We start from the raw sequence: 12,390 nt of genomic DNA on the forward strand, positions 1-12,390 counted from the left end.
TGTTTGGGGAGTGTTTTTTGGAAGGGCCATCCTGCGTGACACTGCAGTGCCACTCCTAGATGGGCCAGGTGTTTGTGTCGGCCACTAGGGTCGCTTAGCTTACTCACACAGCTACCTCATTGCGCTTCTTTTTTTCTTTGCGTCATGTGCTGTTTGGGGAGTGTTTTTTGGAAGGGCCATCCTGCGTGACACTGCAGTGCCACTCCTAGATGGGCCAGGTGTTTGTGTCGGCCACTAGGGTCGCTTAGCTTAGTCATCCAGCGACTTCGGTGCAAATTTTAGGACTAAAAATAATATTGTGAGGTGTGAGGTATTCAGAATAGACTGAAAATGAGTGGAAATTATGGTTTTTGAGGTTAATAATACTTTGGGATCAAAATGACCCCCAAATTCTATGATTTAAGCTGTTTTTTAGGGTTTTTTGAAAAAAACACCCGAATCCAAAACACACCCGAATCCGACAAAAAAAATTCGGTGAGGTTTTGCCAAAACGCGGTCGAACACAAAACACGGCCGCGGAACCGAACCCAAAACCAAAACACAAAACCCGAAAAATTTCAAGTGCACATCCCTAATCAATATGCTATGTTCCTAATTGCTGACTAGGCTTAATCATGATAATAATAATCCATAGATATTTGCTTAACATCCCTTATTTAAATCAGAGGTGGAGGAAGAAACAATTACATACTGTAACTAGAGATGTGCAGCGGGCATTTTTTGTGTTTTGGTTTTGGATTTGGTTCACGGTCGTGTTTTGGATTTGGACGCGTTATGGCAAAACCACCCTTTCGGATTTTTGTCGGATTCGGATGCGTTTTGGTTTGGATTCGGGTGGGGGTTTTTTCAAAAAACCCTCAAAAACAGCTTAAATCATAGAATTTGGGGGTAATTTTGATCCGATAGTATTATTAACCTCAATAACCATAATTTCCACTCATTTCCAGTCTATTCTGAACACCTCGCACCTCACAATATTATTTTTAGTCCTAAAATTTGCACAGAGGTCACTGGATGACTAAGCTAAGCGACCCAAGTGGGTGGCACAAACACCTGGCCCATCTAGGAGTGGCACTGCAGTGTCAGACAGGATGGCATTTAAAAAAATAGTCCCCAAACAGCACATGATGCAAAGATAAATAAAAAAAGAGGTGCAAGATGGAATTGTCCTTGGGCCCTCCCTCCCACCCACCCTTATGTTGTATAAACAAGACATGCACACTTTAACAAACCAATCATTTCAGCGATAGGGTCTGCCACACGGCTGTGGCTGAAATGACTGGTTGGTTTGGGCCCCCACCAAAAAAGAAGCAATCAATCTCTCCTTGCACAAACTTGCTCTACAGAGGCAAGATGTCCACCTCATCCTCATCCCCCGATTCGTCACCCCTTTCACTATGTACATCCTCCTCCTCACAGAGTATTAATTCGTCCCCACCGGAATCCACATCACAGGTCCCTGTGTACTTTCTGGAGGCAATTGCTGGTAAATGTCTCCACGGAGGAATTGATTATAATTCATTTTGATGAACATCATCTTCTCCACATTTTCTGGAAGTAACCTCCTACTGACACTCGCTGACACTAAACAATCTTGCGGAGTACACACTGGAGGGGGGACAACTTAGGTAAAATAAAGCCAGTTTGTGCAAGGGCCTCCAAATTGCCTCTTTTTCCTGCCAGTATACGTACGGACTGTCTGACATGCCTACAGTGATGCTGTCACTCATATAATCCTCCACCATTCTTTCAATGGTGACAGAATCATATGCAGTGACAGTAACCGACATGTCAGTAATCGTTGGCAGGTCCTTCAGTCCGGACCAGATGTCAGCACTTGATCCTAACTGCCCTGCATCACCGCCAGCGGGTGGTTTTGGAAATGTTATGGCAGCTCCAGAGGCATGAGAAAATGAAGGAGGAGCTGTTGGCGGGTCACGTTCCGTTTGACTTGACAATTGTCTGATCAGCAGGTCTTTGAACATTTGCAGACTTGTGTCTGCCGGAAAGAGAGATACAACGTAGGCTTTAAACCTAGGATCGAGCACAGTGGCCAAAATGTAGTGCTCTGATTTCAACAGATTGACCACCCGTGAATCCTGTTTAAGCCAATGAAGGGCTCCATCCACAAGTCCCACATGCCTAGCGGAATCGCTCCATTTTAGCTCCTCCTTCAATCTCTCCAGCTTCTTCTGCAAAAGCCTGATGAGGGGAATGACCTGACTTAGGCTGGCAGTGTCTGAACTGACTTCACGTGTGGCAAGTTCAAAGGGTTGGAGAACCTTGCACAACATTGAAATCATTCTCCACTGCGCTTGAGTGAGGTGCATTCCCCCTCCTTTGCCTATATCGTAGGCAGATGTGTAGGCTTGAATGGCCTTTTGCTGCTCCTCCATCCTCTGAAGCATATAGAGGGTTGAATTCCACCTACTTACAACCTCTTGCTTCAGCTGATGGCAGGGCATGTTCATGAGTGTTTGCTGGCACTCCAGTCTTCGGCACGCAGTGGCTGAATGCCGAAAGTGGCCCGCAATTTTTCTGGCCACCGACAGCATCTCCTGCACGCCCCTGTCGTTTTTCAGAAAATTATGCACCACCAAATTAATTGTATGTGCAAAACATGGGACGTGCTGGAATTTGCCCAGATGTAATGCACGCACAATATTGGTGGCGTTGTCCGATATCACAAATCCCCAGGAGAGTCCAATTGGGGTAAGCCAATCTGCGATGATGTTCCTCAGTTTCCGTAAGAGGTTGTCAGCTGTGTGCCTCTTATGGAAAGCGGTGATACAAAGCGTAGACTGCCTAGGAACGAGTTGGCGTTTGCGAGATGCTGCTACTGGTGCCGCCGCTGTTCTTGCTGCGGGAGGCAATACATCTACCTAGTGGGCTGTCACAGTTATATAGTCCTTAGTCTGCCCTGCTCCACTTGTCCACATGTCCGTGGTTAAGTGGACAGTGGCTGCAACTGCATTTTTTAGGACACTGAGGACACTTTTTCTGACGTCTGTGTACATTCTCGGTATCGCCTGCCTAGAGAAGTGGAACCTAGATGGGATTTGGTACCGGGGACACACTACCTCAAGCAATTCTTTAAGTCCCTGTGAACTAACAGTGGATACCGGACGCATGTCTAACACCAACATAGTTGTTAAGGCCTGAGTTATCCGCTTTGCAACAGGATGACTGATGTGATATTTCATCTTCCTCGCAAAGGACTGTTGGACAGTCAATTGCTTACTGGAAGTAGTACAAGTGGTCTTCCGACTTCCCCTCTGGGATGACGATCGACTCCCAGCAGCAACAACAGCAGCGCCAGCAGCAGTAGGCGTGCCACTCAAGAATCCATCGGAGGAATCCCAGTTAGGAGAGGACTCATCAGACTTGCCAGTGACATGGCCTGCAGGACTATTGGCGTTCCTGTCTAAGGAGGAAATTGACATTGAGGGAGTTGGTGGTGTGGTTTGCAGGAGCTTGGGTACAAGAGGAAGAAGGGATTTAGTTGTCAGTGGACTGCTTCCGCTGTCACCCAAAGTTTTTGAACTTGTCAATGACTTATGATGAATGCGCTCCAGGTGACGTATAAGGGAGGATGTTCCTAGGTGGTTAACGTCCTTACCCCTACTTATTACAGCTTGACAAAGGCAACACATGGCTTGACACCTGTTGTCTGCATTTCTGTTGCAATAATTCCACACCGAAGAGGTGATTTTTTTTTTGTATTTTGACCAGGCATGTCAATGACCTTATTCATCCCACGGACAACAACTGTCTCCCTGGGTGCCTGACTTAAACAAACCACATCACCATCAGAATCCTCCTTGTCATCAACTTCCTCCTCAGCGCCAGCAACACCCATATCCTCATCCTGGTGTACTTCAACAGTGACATCTTCAATTTGAATATCAGGAACTGGACTGTGGGTGCTCCTTCCAGCACTTGCAGGGGGCGTGCAAATGGTGGAAGGAGCCACCTCTTCCTGTCCAGTGTTGGGAAGGTCAGGCATCGCACCCGCCGACACATTTGGACTCTCCTTGGGGATTTGTGATTTAGAAGAATGTACAGTTCTTTGCTGTGCTTTTGCCAGCTTAAGTCTTTTCATTTTTCTAGCGGGAGGATGAGTGCTTCCATCGTCATGTGAAGCTGAACCACTAGTCATGAGGAACATAGGAGAGGGCCTAAGCCGTTCCTTGCCACTCCGTGTCATAACTGGCATATTGGCAAGTTTACGCTTCTCCTCAGACAATTTTAATTTAGATTTTTGGGTAATTTTACTAAACTTTTGCTTTTTGGATTTTACATGCTCCCCACTATGACATTGGGCATCGGCCTTGGCTGACGACGTTGATGGCATTTCATCGTCTCTGCCATGACTAATGGCAGCAGCTTCAGCACTAGGTTCAAGTGGATCTTGATCTTTCCCTATTTTACCCTCCACATTTTTGTTCTCCATTTTTTAATGTGTGGAATTATATGCCAGTAATATCTCTGGAATTAGACGGCGGTAATGTCTGGAATTAGATACCACTAGATAGATACCAGATACCACTGTGACTGGAATAATGATGACCTATGCATAGTGACAGGACACTACCACAACACCCTACAGCAGCAAGATGCAGCACAAGACACTGGACTAGTATATTAGTTATGTACTGTAGTATTAAGGAGCACCATAATGCAGCACAAGACAATGAGCAGTGATACTGAGCACTGATGATGATACTACTGAGAACTGACACTGAGCAGCAAGATGCAGCACAAGACACTGGACTAGTATATTAGTAATGTACTGTAGTATTACTGAGCACCACAATGCAGCACAAGACAATGAGCAGTGGTACTGAGCACTGATGATGATACTACTGAGAACTGACACTGAGCAGCAAGATGCAGCACAAGACACTGGACTAGTATATTAGTAATGTACTGTAGTATTACTGAGCACCACAATGCAGCACAAGACAATGAGCAGTGATACTGAGCACTGATGATGATACTACTGAGAACTGGCACTGAGCAGCAAGATGCAGCACAAGACACTGGACTAGTATATTAGTAATGTACTGTAGTATTACTGAGCACCACAATGCAGCACAAGACAATGAGCAGTGATACTGAGCACTGATGAGTATACTACTGAGAAGTGAGAACTGACACTGAGCAGCAAGATGCAGCACAAGACACTGGACTAGTATATTAGTAATGTACTGTAGTATTACTGAGCACCACAATGCAGCACAAGACAATGAGCAGTGATACTGAGCACTGATGATTATACTACTGAGAACTGACACTGAGCAGCAAGATGCAGCACAAGAGAGACACTGTACTTGTATCACTGAGCAGCAATAAGCACTGATACTGAGCACTGATATTGAGATTTGCCACTGAGAGAACGTAGCCATGTCCTCTCTGCGCTCTCTACAATGCACGAGTGAAAATGGCGGCGACGCGCGGCTCTTTATATGGAATCCGAATCTCGCGAGAATCCGACAGCAGGATGATGACGTTTTGCCTCGTTCGGGTTTTCCGAGTCAGGCGGGAACAACCGAGCGTGCCTCGGACCTGCGTAAACCACGTGGAGTTCGGGGGTGTTCGGTTCTCGGAGAACCGAACCCGCTCATCTCTAACTGTAACATGAACTTCTAACAAGTAATAGTTTCTTCAGAAGCTATCCATAAGGAAAAGAGACCCTAGCCCAAAGAGGTTACAATCTTTTTTATTGGAGAGAATCATGTAAGAAAAGTATTATCTTGCCGCAAATATGCAATGGTCCATTAAGTGCCGTTAATTCAATTCCTAGAAAACAAAGCAGCCTTTGTTACTATAGGCAGGTTGTATTTAAAACCAATAAAGGAATATCTCATTTCTCGGTGATGCAAATCTTAACATTAGTTCTCATTCTGTGTAAACAATTTCATTGAATAGTCATTGATGTAGAATAGCACAAGTTCCTATCCTATACTGTATACCTGGGGATCAACATCAGCTCAATACTTTCTAGAAAACCTAATTGATTTCTAATAAAGACATCTTCTTGCCTTGCATCAGTATACAGCATTTACAGATTAATCCATGCATATTTTACTGTGATGCGGCATGTTGCATCACGCTATGCTGAATGGAGTACCAGGCTGCCACAGATGCTTTACAGATAAGCATGGCAACATCTGTACAGTATATCAGTGGTAAATAAAGGTACAGGTTGAGTCTCCCTTATCCAAAATGCTTGGGACCAGAGGTACTTTGGATATGGGATTTTTCCGTATTTTGGAATAATTGCATACCATAGTGAGATATCATGGTGATGGGACCCAAATCTAAGCACAGAATGCATTTATGTTACATATACACCTCATACACACAGCTGGAAGGTAATTTTAGCCAATATTTTTTATAACTTTGTGCATTAAACAAAGTGTGTCTACATTCACACAATTCATTTATGTTTCATATACACCTTATACACACAGCCTGAAGGTAATTTAATACAATATTTTTAATAACTTTGTGTATTAAACAAAGTTTGTGTACATTGAGACATCAAAAAACAAAGGTTTCACTATCTCACTCTCACTCAAAAAAGTCCGTATTTCGGAATATTCCGTATTTCGGAATATATGGATATGGGATACTCAACCTGTATAGCAAATTGTGGGACATGTATAACAGTTTTGTAAAGCTTTTGTTGTAACCCTGGGGTAGGCAATGTCCAGCACTCCAGCTTTGGTGGAACTAAAGATCCCAGAATTCCCTGCCACAGTTTTAACATGCCCTGACAGCAAAACTGTGGCAGGGCATGCTTGGATGTGTAGTACCCCTGCTGTAACCCATAGCAACCAATCAGACTTTATTCAAGTAGCATTATTTAATGTCATTTGGCTACTTAGTTAAAGATTTTTCCCTGCAGATACTTTCCCTCCACTTTTCATAAACACCCGCACTATATAATATACATACAAATATACAGTATTGCTATACAAAGTTCATTCATCACAAACAGAATATATTAACATTTGACAGAATGTACTTTGCAGTGTCTCTAACCCCTTGCAATGCCAGCTGAAAGTGTAGCAACGCCTCCCAAAGCAACTTGAAACATTTGCAAACTAATTATTATTTTCAGTCCCTTGAAGATAGAATGTAAAGTAATTACCCACTTGATTAATTAGGGGCTATTCATAGCCGCACTTATTGTCCAATTTTGTGGAAAAACTACAGTAGTTGTTTGCTAAACTGTAACTTAATGCTGTGTTCACCGTAAAACTTTTTAAAATGTGATATACAGATGTGTCCTCTCTCACCTTCAACACGATTCCCGGCAACCGCCACTGGTTTGCCGCAAGTAGTCTGCTCGCGAATGTGCGCACACACATGCACCCACTTCCATTTGGGATGCATGGTGCAATAGCAAGCGTTGTCCAAAACTGAAAGTAATGTAGTATTATTTAGTTTATAAGGGGTATAGGAAGTGGTACGTAAGGGGTTTATAAACTCATACACTTTTTAATTTATCATCTATGTGTACAGCGTCAACGCATTACGCAGCACTTTTAAATAATATTGACTCAGTTACATAGGTTCCTGCCCCATTAAAGCTTTCAGTGTAAAATCCTTACCCCCACAAATACCACACACTGGCATCAGATACTGAATCGGACTCAGCCACATTAGTTTGTGCATCTATTGCTCTTTGTACATCTGCAACTGCATGCAAATGCCACTACAAAGCCCTTCCAAGCCCTTCCCTGGTGTACAGCCATGTGTCTGTAGTGCAAGAACTGGGATGCCCCCTTTTAGATGCTCCAATACTGCTTGGTCTGGAGACCCCCAGTAGCATAAGCAGGGGGGGGGGGGTTCTGAGTACCCATAAACCCCCCCTGATCGGGCAAATTCTTCCTTTCAGAGACGGAGACAGCTGGGTCTCCATCTCAATACAACTTGCGATCGTGATCACAGCTTCTGCTGCTGCAGGGAGCTCTAGTCGTCAGATCTCTATGCACAGAATATGTTGGAAGCTGTTGTGCATGATGACATTATATCTACAGTGACAAGACGCCCACCAGTCTCTTCCTCTCAGCCAGGGGTATGTGTGCGTGTTTAAATGTATGTATAGTGTGTGTGGTGTGTTATGTACGTGGTGTGTGACATACTGTATATAGATTTTTTTTATACACATATATTTGTATACATATATATATATATATATATATATATACAGGGCGTTTTCAGAGAGGAGGGGACCTGTGTGCAGCCTCCATCATGGGCCTCCTCCTCTCCGGCAGCAGTAGATGCCAGAGTCTACTGCACATGTGCAGGTCTCCGGGAACATGGCTCTCATGCCTTGTTCCCGGGTACACCAACAGTGCACATGCGCAAATTACTCCGAGATGGGCCCCGGTGCCCATTTTCCGAGTGATCTGTGCCCGCACAGCATGCCCTCCGTTGCGGGACTCCGGAGGGGTAAGTATATTCTATAGGTGCAGTGTGTGCGGTGTGGGCCCCCTGGACCCAGGGGCCCATGTGCACCGCACACACTGTACCCATTATAGAAACGCCTATGTATGTATATATATATATATATACTGTATGTGTGTGTGTGTGTGTGTGTGTGTGTGTGTGTGTGTGTGTGTGTGTGTTTATGTGTGTGCATGCTATATACATGTGTGTCCATACTATATATACACTGCTCAAAAAAATTAAAGGAACACTTAAACAACACAATGTAATTCCAAGTCAATCACACTTCTGTGAAATCAAACTGTCCACTTAGGAAGCAACACTGATTGACAATCAATTTCACATGCTGTTGTGCAAATGGAATAGACAACAGGTGGAAATTATAGGCAATTAGCAAGACACCCCCAATAAAGGAGTTGTTCTGCAGGTGGTGACCACAGACCACTTCTCAGCTCCGATGCTTTCTGGCTGATGTTTTGGTCACTTTTGAAAGCTGGCGATGCTTTCACTCTAGTGGTAGCATGAGACGGATTCTACAACCCACACAAGTGGCTCAGGTAGTGCAGCTCATCCAGAATGGCACATCAATGCGAGCTGTGGCAAGAAGGTTTGCTGTGTCTGTCAGCGTAGTGTCCAGAGCATGGAGGCGCTACCAGGAGACAGGCCAGTACATCAGGAGACGTGGAGGAGGCCATAGGAGGGCAACAACCCAGCAGCAGGACCGCTACCTCCGCCTTTGTGCAAGGAGGAACAGGAGGAGCACTGCCAGAGCCCTGCAAAATGACCTCCAGCAAGCCACAAATGTGCATGTGTCTACTCAAACGATCAGAAACAGACTCCATGAGGGTGGTATGAGGGCCCGACATCCACAGGTGGGGGTTGTGCTTACAGCCCAACACCGTGCAGGATGTTTGGCATTTGCCAGAGAACACCAAGATTGGCAAATTCGCCACTGGCGCCCTGTGCTCTTCACAGATGAAAGCAGGTTCTCACTGAGCACATGTGACAGACATGACAGAGTCTGGAGACGCCAAGGAGAACGTTCTGCTGCCTGCAACATCCTCCAGCATGACCGGTTTGGCAGTGGGTCAGTAATGGTGTGGGGTGGCATTTCTTTGGGGGGCCGCACATCCGTCCATGTGCTCACCAGAGGTAGCCTGACTGCCATTAGGTACCGAGATGAGATCCTCAGACCCCTTGTGAGACCATATGCTGGTGCGGTTGGCCCTGGGTTCCTCCTAATGCAAGACAATGCTAGACCTCATGTGGCTGGAGTGTGTCAGCAGTTCCTGCAAGATGAAGGCATTGATGCTATGGACTGGCCCGCCCGTTCCCCAGACCTGAATCCAATTGAGCACATCTGGGACATCATGTCTAGCTCCATCCACCAGCGGATACTTGCTGTATCTATGTCCATGAGTTATCATGAAATGCCTGTCTAAACTCTTTTTTGGTGAGTGCCTGCACCTTGGTTTTCGTATATATATATATATATATATATATATATATATATATACACACTGCTCAAAAAAATAAAGGGAACACTAAAATAACACATCCTAGATCTGAATGAATGAAATATTCTTATTAAAAACTTTGTTCTTTACATAGTTGAATGTGCTGACAACAACATCACACAAAAATTATCAATGGAAATCAAATTTATTAACCCATGGAGGTCTGGAGTCACACTCAAAATTAAAGTGGAAAAACAGAATAAAAGGGGTTATGCAACTGCGCCTGAAGGTGTAACACTTCACAATGTTTGGTACACTATGTCTATAAATAATGTATCTATATTTCACAAAAAAAGGAGAAGAAAAGTTTTTTATTATAATATAATATAATGAGACAAGTTATCTAAAAAGAAAAGGAAATAGGACAGAAGGGAAAGATTAGAAAGAATTGTGAAGAAACACAATGCTGTTTGTAAAGTCCAAACGTGGTGCTGCAATGGAGCGTGGCGTCCCACCTCCTCGCTTTGCACTATGACTGAAAACAATGTCTATGACTGCATATTTTTAACACAGTCCCAGCCTGATATTATTCCAATTTAGTGTAAGAGTCTGTTGTGGTAAAAGTCTGTTAAAGAAGAAAAACTAAAGGTGTTATCCTTGAAGGGATCCTTGGTTCCAGCAGCGTTTGTCAGTGAGCGGGGTACCCCTGGGAAACAGGCCCGCTTCCCTTTGATCTGGCTGACGGACAGCGTCTGTAGTAACGGGCGCTTTCCGGCAGGACAGTCGGAGGTTGATAGCGGTTAGTCCAGAGCGATCAGCATACCGATCCCTTTGAGTTCTCCCCCCGTACATCCACCAGGTGTACCCCGCTCACTGACAAATGCTCAGTGAGAAACTGCTTTCATCTGTGAAGAGCACAGGGCGCAGTGGCGAATTTGCCAATCTTTGTGTTCTCTAGCAAATGCCAAATGTCCTGCACGGTGTTGGGCTGTAAGCACAACCCCCACCTGTGGACGTCGGGCCCTCATACCACACTCATGGAGTCTGTTTCTGATCGTTTGAGTAGACACATTTGTGGCTTGCTGGAGGTCATTTTGCAGGGCTCTGGCAGTGCTCCTCCTGTTCCTCCTTGCACAAAGGTGGAGGCAGCGGTCCTGCTGCTGGGTTGTTGCCCTCCTACGGCCTCCTCCACGTCTCCTGATGTACTAGCCTGTCTCCTGGTAGCGCCTCCATGCTCTGGACACTACGCTGACAGACACAGCAAACCTTCTTGCCACAGCTCGCATTGATGTCCCATCCTGGATGAGCTGCACTACCTGAGCCACTTGTGTGGGTTGTAGACTCCGTCTCATGCTACAACTAGAGTGAAAGCACCGCCAGCTTTCAAAAGTGACCAAAACATCAGCCAGAAAGCATAGGAGCTGAGAAGTGGTCTGTGGTCACCACCTGCAGAACAACTCCTTTATTGGGGGTGTCTTGCTATTTGCCTATAATTTCCACCTGTTGTCTATTCCATTTGTACAACAGCATGTGAAATTGATTGTCAATCAGTGTTGCTTCCTAAGTTGACAGTTTGATTTCACAGAAGTGTGAATGACTTGGAGTTACATTGTGTTGTTTAAGTGTTCCCTTTATTTTTTTGAGCAGTATATATATATATATATATATATATATATATATATGTGTGTATATATATATATGTATATATACAGTCCATGAGGCAGCACTCCCATATATAAATATGTAAATAACAACCCCTGCGCCTTCGGATGGTGCCCGCCAGCCAGGTGCCCAAATATAGCAAGTGGTGATGGCGGTGCTCAGGTAATGAAAAGTCTTTTCACTCTTGCTATATAATATGTATTATATATATATATATATATATATAGATATATATATATATAGTAAATCCTGCGTTTGCCCCTGACCCCACCATTGGTAAAACTTTGAAGCCTGCATCAGCCCTACGGCAGGTGCAGATTATCCATCGGAATATGGCCACCTATTTGAGTGATTAAACATCTGTGTATTCAAACACTTCAGCGACACACCTGCAGCACTCCCATAACACGCCTATACAATGAACCATCTCCATGCATCTGAATAGCCACCTCCCTGTCATCGCCAAGGATCTCCCAATACATATTCAGCTTACTTCTCAGTGTGTGCGCCTGAAAACTCAACTGTGACTCTGTACAAACTCAGTCGGGATGCGACTCAGCCCCATGCTCACTAAAATAAATATTGCTCAACTCCAGGAAGGTCGGCATTGCGTGCTACTCAGAATCAGGATTGCTAGTAACTTGTGGTATCCAGAGGAAATCTTTCCAAACATGGAGAGAACATACATAATAAACACAGCTAGGACCTTGGACAGAATCAATTATCAAACTATTGGTGTGGTCCATCATATACTATAATGGGCCTTTCTTTCTCTCTATGGGCCAGGTGTAGAAAGCCTTGGAGAGTG

Source organism: Pseudophryne corroboree, chromosome 9, assembly GCF_028390025.1.
Source record: "Pseudophryne corroboree isolate aPseCor3 chromosome 9, aPseCor3.hap2, whole genome shotgun sequence".
Taxonomy (NCBI): Eukaryota; Metazoa; Chordata; class Amphibia; order Anura; family Myobatrachidae; genus Pseudophryne; species Pseudophryne corroboree.